Genomic DNA, 8,134 nt, shown 5'->3' with positions numbered 1-8,134 from the left:
GGTAGTTATAACATTTTTTTTTTTTTTGAGACTGAGTCTGTCACCCAGGCTGGAGTGCAGTGGCACGATCTCGGCTCACTGCAACCTCTGCCTCCTGGGTTCAAGCTATTCTCTTGCCTCAGCCTCCCGAGTAGCTGGAATTACAGGCACTAGCCATTATACCAGGCTAATTTTTTTATTTTTAGTAGAGACAGGGTTTCACCATGTTGGCCAGGCTGGTCTCAAACTGCTGACCTCAAGTAATCTGCCCACCTCGGCCCCCAAAGTGCTGGGATTACAGGCTTGAGCCATGACGCCCAGCAACATTTTTTGATTAAAAACATCTGATACGGTGTGGCTCTGTCCCCACTCAAATCTCATCTTGAATTGTAGCTCCCATAATTCCTATGTGTCATGGGAGGTAATTGAATCATGGGGGTGAATTTTTCCTGTGCTGTTCTAATGCTTCTTGTTGGCAGCTGCCACCTGTCTGGTGATTCTGTCCAGATCTCTCGTCCCTGAGGTGTCAGTTTGCAGCCCCCATCTTGGTCCTTTTCCACCATTTTCAGCCCCTCCAGGGCTTGGAGGACCCAGCAGGCCATTATCCTGGAGCCTCGGCTGAAGTGGCTGGGCATGACGCTTTTACTCTGATGTCCCCCATAGATCTTGGTCATGGAATCAACCCCAGCACCACCCTGTAGGTACGGGTGCTGTGCTGTGGAAGCAGCTCATGTGTAGAACCACTTTTCATCATAGGGAGGAAGCTCTTTGCGCTTGGCCAGCTTGACGGTGTCCACCCATCCAGGGACTTTCAGCTTCCTGGACTTTTTGAGAAAGGCTGCCAGAGCTCTAATGAACTCCTGCTGGTTCACGTTCTTTTTTTTTTTTTTTTTTTGAGATGGAGTCTCACTCTGTTGCCCAGGCTGGAGTGCAGTGGCGCGATCTAGGCTCACTGCAAGCTCTGCTTTCCAGGTTCATGCCATTCTCCTGCCTCAGCCTCCGAGTAGCTGGGACTACAGGCGCCCGCCACCACACCTGGCTAATTTTTTGTATTTTTTAGTAGAGACGGGATTTCACCATGTTAGCCAGGATGGTCTCAATCTCCTGACCTCGTGATCCGCCCGCCTTGGCCTCCCAAAGTGCTGAGATTACAGGTGTGAGCCACTGTGCCTAGCCAGTTCATGTTCTTTACAGTAATTCCCCAGGCATTGTGCAGCCTCCGTGCTGCCAGCCAGGGGAAAGGGATCAGATGGTTTTATAAAGCGCAGTTCCTCTGCACACACTCTCTTGGCTGCTGCCATGTAAGATGTGCCTTTGCTCCTCATTTGCCTTCTGCCATGATTATGAGGCCTCCCCAGCCTAGTGGAACTGTGAGTCCATTAAACCTCCTTCCTTTATAAATTACCCATACTCAGGTAATTTATAATTACACATACTTGGGTAATATGAGGATAGACTTTATAGCAGCATGAGGATAGACTAATACAACACCTCAAAAACAAAATTAGATGCGGAAATTAAAGCAAAATTGTATTAGAATTCTTAAAAGTGTATGTGGCATGCTGATTATAGTTAATAATGTATCATATACTCAAAAATTGCTAAGATAGTAGATCTTAAATGTTTTCACGAAAAAAAGTGAGGTGATGAATATGTTAATTAGCTTGATTTAATTATTTTGCAATGTACACATAATATTAAAACATCACACTCTACCTCACAAATATATACAATTTTTATTTGTCATCTAAAAAAAAAAAAAAAAAAAAACAATTTAGCTGGGCACGGTGGCTCACGCCTGTAACCCAGCACTTTGGGAGTTTGAGATGGGCTGATCACCTGAGGTTGGGACCTCGAGACCAGCCTGGCCAACATGGCAAAACCCCATCTCTAACAAAAAATACAAAAATTAGCCAGGCATGGTGGTGGGCGCCTGTAATCCCAGCTACTCAGGAGGCTGAGGTGGAAGAATTGCTTGGGTGACAAGAGTGAAACTCTGTCTCAAAATAAATAAATAAATAAATAAATGAATAAATAAAAATTTAAAAACCAGATATTGGTGATCGCCAGAGTGTTCACTACTTTAAGAATGTAATCTATTTGGCATTAGTTTCTGAAGTGCTAGTGCCTTATGTCTAAATATTCACAGAAATGGCTAAATCAAATGTTTGCTTGTGCAAAAAGTGTTATCTATATATAAATGCACAGGGAGAAAGATACACACCAATCTGAGAATAAAAGTACATCAGGAGAGGGGAGTAAGGTACTGTAGGACCAAAAGTAACTTTTATATAATTTACATTATTTAAAAATTATAAAATACAATTTTTTGTGTATTAATTCTGTAATTAGAAAAAATAGAGCTATCCCAGGATAATTAGTACCTAAAACTAATTTCTGTGATGCCGTATTCTGTGACAGCTCTTGAAGTCAGCAAATAATGAAGAGCTTGAGTTCTACTACAATTTCTGCATTAGCATGATATGGTATATGACTTTGCCTATTATTTTATGCTTGTAGGCCTGTTTTCCTGCTTGTAAAACAAGAGGATTGGAATAGATGGTTTCTAAGATCCTTCTCAGCACAGAAAGCCTATAATTCTAGGTTTTGTTGGAGTGAAATACTGGAAGCATGGAACAGTTCTAGGGGTGGGGAGATGGTACTCCAAGGATGGTCTCTGGGAAGCAGGGACTGCCTGAGGCTACTAGGAATTCAGAAAGTGGAAGGGTGGACAGTTGAAGCAACTTCGTATCTACTAAAATTTCACGGAAATTCAGCCTTTTCCTATGAGGCACTTGAGCTTGCACAGGGAAACCTGTCCTAATGTCTATTAACAGGGTTTAGTTTTAGCTGGTTTGCAACAGATTGCTCTATGGGTTAGTTATGGTGGGTATCCTTTCTGACTCTTTGGGTCTATGTTACATGGATTGTTGAATATAAATTCTAGCCATATGTCATACTTAGGTGCATCCAAAGAGAGATACTTTTTCCTTATATCCATTAGGAAGAATCTAGATGTGGAGTCTTGAGGTTTTCACCATTTTCTACTATTCAGGGATCAAATTTTGCTAACAGTTTATGTTAAAGCAGACGATCTACCCTTTTAGGGACTGAAAGACTGAAAGTGAATGTGAATATACTTCAAGTAAAAGTGAAACTAGATGAATTATTTATGCAATTTAAAGAGAAGAAACACATAAAGACTTTATAGCATATCAGTTGAAAAAAAATCTCTCAGTAAAAAAGCATATCAGCACAAAACAGCGTTAGTTTTCTGTTACTTGTTATAAAACATAATACATTTTCACACCACTTCTTGGGTAGTATTATTTATTTTGACATTTATTACACATCATTTATTTCCTGAATACTGCATGTTATACAGCAGAGTCTATTAGAGATACTGTGCTTTAAAAGCCCCAGAAAAATACTTAGAAAGATGGAAGACACAGGTATAGGAGCTGAAAAGTAATTCTGTATGTTCACAAATAGAAATGGTCAATATTAGGATGTTAATTTTCCCCCATTGACATAAATTCAACTCAAACCTAGTCAAAATACCAGTAGAATTTTTTTTGATAAGCTCATTATAAACTTTATGTGAAAATGCAAAGGATCTAGAAAAAAACAACAATTTTGAAAAAGATGAACAAAACTGGAAGACTTACACAGCCTAATTTCAAGACTTATGATAAAGTTACGGTAACTAAGATGGTGTAGTCTTGATGTAAAGATAAAAAAAATAAATTGAGACTCTGTCTTCCAACAACAACAACAAAAGATTAATGACTTCCCTTCTGGATTTCAGACTTGCATGGGGCCTGTATCCCCTTCGTTTTGGCCAATATCTCCTATTTGGAATGGGAGCATTTATCCAATGCCTGTAACCCCATTGTATCTTGGAAGTAACTAACTTTCTTTCTATTTTACAGGCTCCTAGGCAGAAGGAACTTGCCTTGTCTCAGATGAGACTTTGGACTTGGACTTCTGGGTTAACATTGGAATGAGTTAAGACTTTGGGGGAACTGTTGGGAAGGCATGATTGGTTTTGAAGTGTAAAAAGAACGTGATATTTGGGAGGGGCTGGGGCAGAATGATATGGTTTGGCTCTGTGTCCCCACCCAAATCTCATCTCAAATTGTAATCCCCATAATCTTCACGTGTCAAGGGAGGGAAATGATGGAAGGCAATTTGATTTTGAGGGTGGTTTCCACCATGCTGTTCTCATGATAGTGAGTGAGTTCTCATGAGATCTGAGGGTTTGACAGTTTCTCCTTCACATGCTCTCTCTTGCCTGATGCCATGTAAGACATGCCTGCTTCCCCTTCCGCCATGACTGAAAGTTTCCTGAGGCCTCCCCAGCCATGTAGGAACTGTCAATTAACCTCTTTTCTTTATAAATTAAAAAAATTAATCAATGGAACAGAATAAAATGTCTAGAAATAGACTCATGCATACACAGTCAATTGATTTAAGAAAAGGTATCAAGGCAATCCAATGCAAAAAGGATGATCTTTTCAACAAATGGCACTGAAGCAATTGGCTAGTTGTGTACAAAGAAGTGAACTTTGACCCTTACATCACATCATAAACAGAATTAAACCCCAAATAGGTCATAGATCTAAATGTCAGAGCTAAAAACTATAAAACTGTTAAACAAAAACATGTGAGAAAATCTTTTAGGTGGTGAGCTTCTTGTAGCTAGGGACCACCCCATCACTCTTCATTTGTTTTTCTCTCTCTTCAGCACCTACCCTGGCTCATAGAAGGTATCCAAGGAATGCTGGAATTCAGTGAGACCTTGCTTTGTGGCTCTGAGTGTGCTGATGGTCAGGGAACCTAGATTTGTGAGCTTATATTTCAAATCCCTGGTGTATTCCCCCAAGGTTTGGCTTCACTCCTTTTACACTGTACTGGTGGAGAATGGGGAGTTTCAGAAGCATCAACCCCCACTGGGTAATTCTTTGATGCCCCTCCCTTTGGGATTTGCCTACAGCATTTCTAACCTAAAAGAATGTGACCTCCAATACTGGGGCTCCAATCAGCGCTAGTAGATCCTACCCTAGGTTGAACCCAGTGTTATTGCTCCCTGGCCACCCATACTGAAACCCTGAGAAAACACAGTGTGCCAGAGCACTGAGGTTTATTGGTGCAAAGGTGGCTCAGCTCACGGTAAGGGTTGTTCCAAAAGAGTATAGTGAAAGGCACTTAAATCACCATAAGCAAGCAAAATATTTATTTTTAAAGTATGCACAGGAAGAATTTGATACTATTTTTATTAGAGGAACAAACTCTCTTCATTTCCTGTTCTCTGAATTAGAGGCCTCCAATTTATTTGGCTCATAACCTAGACAAACCCTGGGAAGATATACTGCAACTTGGAATGCTTTTGACTTTTCCTTCTTTATAGCCTCACTATTATGCTACCTATTTTCTAAGCACTGGCAACATTTTCATGGAAAACTTGAGATGATCTAGTCTGGGTGGAGCCAGAACTAGAACCAGACCCAGGTGAGTCCTTGTGGAAAACTGTTATCATTTAACAAAATAGGTCCTACTCGCAACAGGAATACAGTTGCAGTTTTAGCATGTGTTAGAACTGAATGGTTGGAGATTAAGAAGGGTCACCTTGCTCAGAGCACACCTTGTACATCTGTGAACTTTAGATTCATGCCTTCTTAGTAGGCATCATGTCTTTTCCCTTGACGGATTTTCATTCTCTTCCATTGTGGTTGAAGCACTGGTTTGTCTCATGGCAGTGGGTGCTTTACTTTCAGTGACACTTTTCTTCATGGAATACCGAAAGAGTATTGCCAGTTAAGCATCATTTGATTCAGGTCAAGATTACTGTAAGCCAGGTGACTTCACCCAGAAGATGGACTGCTCTAGGATGTAGAGTTACTTTAGGACACCCTCCTACCACACTCAGCACTTCGCCGATTCTATTTCACAAACTCTAATGGTCACATATGACAATCATTTAAGCAAGAGCTGTGATAGTTACTATGTTGCTATATTGGAGGAATTCTTGATAATCACGTAATTTATTCCCATTTCCAAAATGACCATAGCTATATGCTTGGACATTGTATAAAAACATTATATTTGAGGGTTAAATTAGCAAAAATTATCTTCAAACAAACCTAGATTTGTATGTGTTACTTAACGGTAACGATGGGGATACATTCTGAGAAATACCTCCTTCAGCGATTTCATTGTTGTGTGAACATTATAGAGTGTACTTTCACAAACCTAGATGGTATAGCCCACTACTACCCAGGCTATATGGTATAGCCTATTACTCCTAGGCTTCAAACCTATACAGCATATTTCTGTACTGAATTGTAGGCAATTGTAACACAATGGGAAATATCGATGTATCTAAACATAGCCAAACATAGAAAAGGTTCAGTAAAAATACAGTATAAAAGATAAGAAGTGGATTGGGGGTGCTGGCTCATGCCGGTAATCCCAGCACTTTGGGAGGCCAAGGCGGGTGGATTACCTGATGTCAGGAGTTCAAGACCAGCCTGGCCAACATGTTGAAACCCTACCACTACTAAAAATACAAAAATTAGCAGAGCGTGGTGGCAGGTGCCTGTAATCCCAGCTACTCGGGAGGCTGAGGCAGGAGAATAGCTTGAACCCGGGAAGCAGAGGTTGCAGTTAGCCAAGATCATCCCATTGCACTCCAGCCTGGGGGACAAGAGCAAGACTTCATCTTAAAAAAAAAAAAAAAAAAAGACAAGAAGTGCTATATCTGTATGGGATATTTACTGTGAACGGCTTGCAGGACTGGAAGTTGCTCTGGGTGAGTCAGTGAATGAGTATTGAGTGAATGTGAAGGCCTAGGACACTACTGTTCACTACTGTAGACTTTATAAACACTGTACACTTAGGCTACACTAAATTTCTAAAAGATATATTTCCTTCTTTGAGAATAAATTAACCTTAGCTTACTGTAAGTATTTTACTCTATAAAGTTATTAATTTTTTAAACTTTTGATGCTTTTATAATAACACTTAGCTTAAAACTCATAGTGCACAGCTATACAAAAGTATTTTCTTTCTTTATGTTTTTGTTCCATATGTTTTCTTCTATTTAAATTTTTTACCTTAGTTTTTCTTTTGTTTGTTAAAAACTAAGACCACACACATACATCAACCTAGGCTTACATAGGGTCAGGATCATCAATATCGCTGTCTCCCACCTCCACATTTTGTGCCACTGGAAGGTCTTCAGGAGTAATACCATGCATGGAGCTGTCATTCCCTATGAGAACAATACCTTCTGGAGTACCTCCTGAACAACCTGCATGAAGCTGTTTTACAGTTAATATTTTTTCATAAGTAGATGATGCACATGGTAAAATACCAATAAAAAGTATAGTATAGTAAATACATAAACCAGGAGCATAGTCACTTATTGTCATTATTATTACTATACATAATTGTATGTGCTACACTTTTAAAGGACTGAAAGCACAGTAGATTTGTTTACACCAGCCTCACCACAAACATGTGAGTAATGCATTGTGCTATGACTCGGAGATGGCTGCAAAGTCACTGGGCAATAGGAATTTTTCAACTCCATTGTAATCTTTTGGGACTACCATTGTACATGTGGTGTATCATTGATCAAAATGTCATTATGCAGTGCACGACTGTATATACATATATGAAACGCACATGTACATAGGTTTTTTTTTTGTTTGTTTGTTTTTACATCTTTCAACAGGCTTCATAAAGTCAAGATCTTTTTGTCTCTCCTCACTGCCCACTGCTCCAGATACTTTAAGAGTAGCTGGCACATTGGCCCAAGTCAAGCAGAAGAAGGGCTGAATGTTTCATCTGTGGATTTCTAAGAACTTAAATTTTATACTACTTCCACATTCTCTGCTACTGCTATAACATTGAGGCTTTTTTTGTAAGCTAGTGTTCAAAAATCACTGCTAAGAAAGCAATGTATGTTGATAGGTTCTAATGTGAACTAGGGGCAATTCCACCTGAAGTTGGTGGTGGCTTTTATGGTGCCTGAGTTGCCTTCAGTGCTGGAGTTTCACCTTGTGAATTAAGATCTGCTAGGGCTGCTATAACAAAATACTATGCACTGGGTGACTTAAACAACATACATTTGTTCTTCACAGTTCTGGAG

At 39.8% G+C, this 8,134-nt stretch overlaps 1 pseudogene; it reads right to left on the bottom strand.

The window, feature by feature from the left end:
- Window positions 1-438: 438 nt before the first annotated feature.
- LOC100443005 (small ribosomal subunit protein eS19-like) lies at window positions 439-1,215 on the bottom strand (annotated as a pseudogene).
- Window positions 1,216-8,134: the final 6,919 nt, after the last annotated feature.

Source organism: Pongo abelii, chromosome 4 (genome assembly GCF_028885655.2).
Source record: "Pongo abelii isolate AG06213 chromosome 4, NHGRI_mPonAbe1-v2.0_pri, whole genome shotgun sequence".
Lineage (NCBI taxonomy): Eukaryota > Metazoa > Chordata > Mammalia > Primates > Hominidae > Pongo > Pongo abelii.
This window is presented reverse-complemented; position numbering and strand designations above follow the sequence as displayed.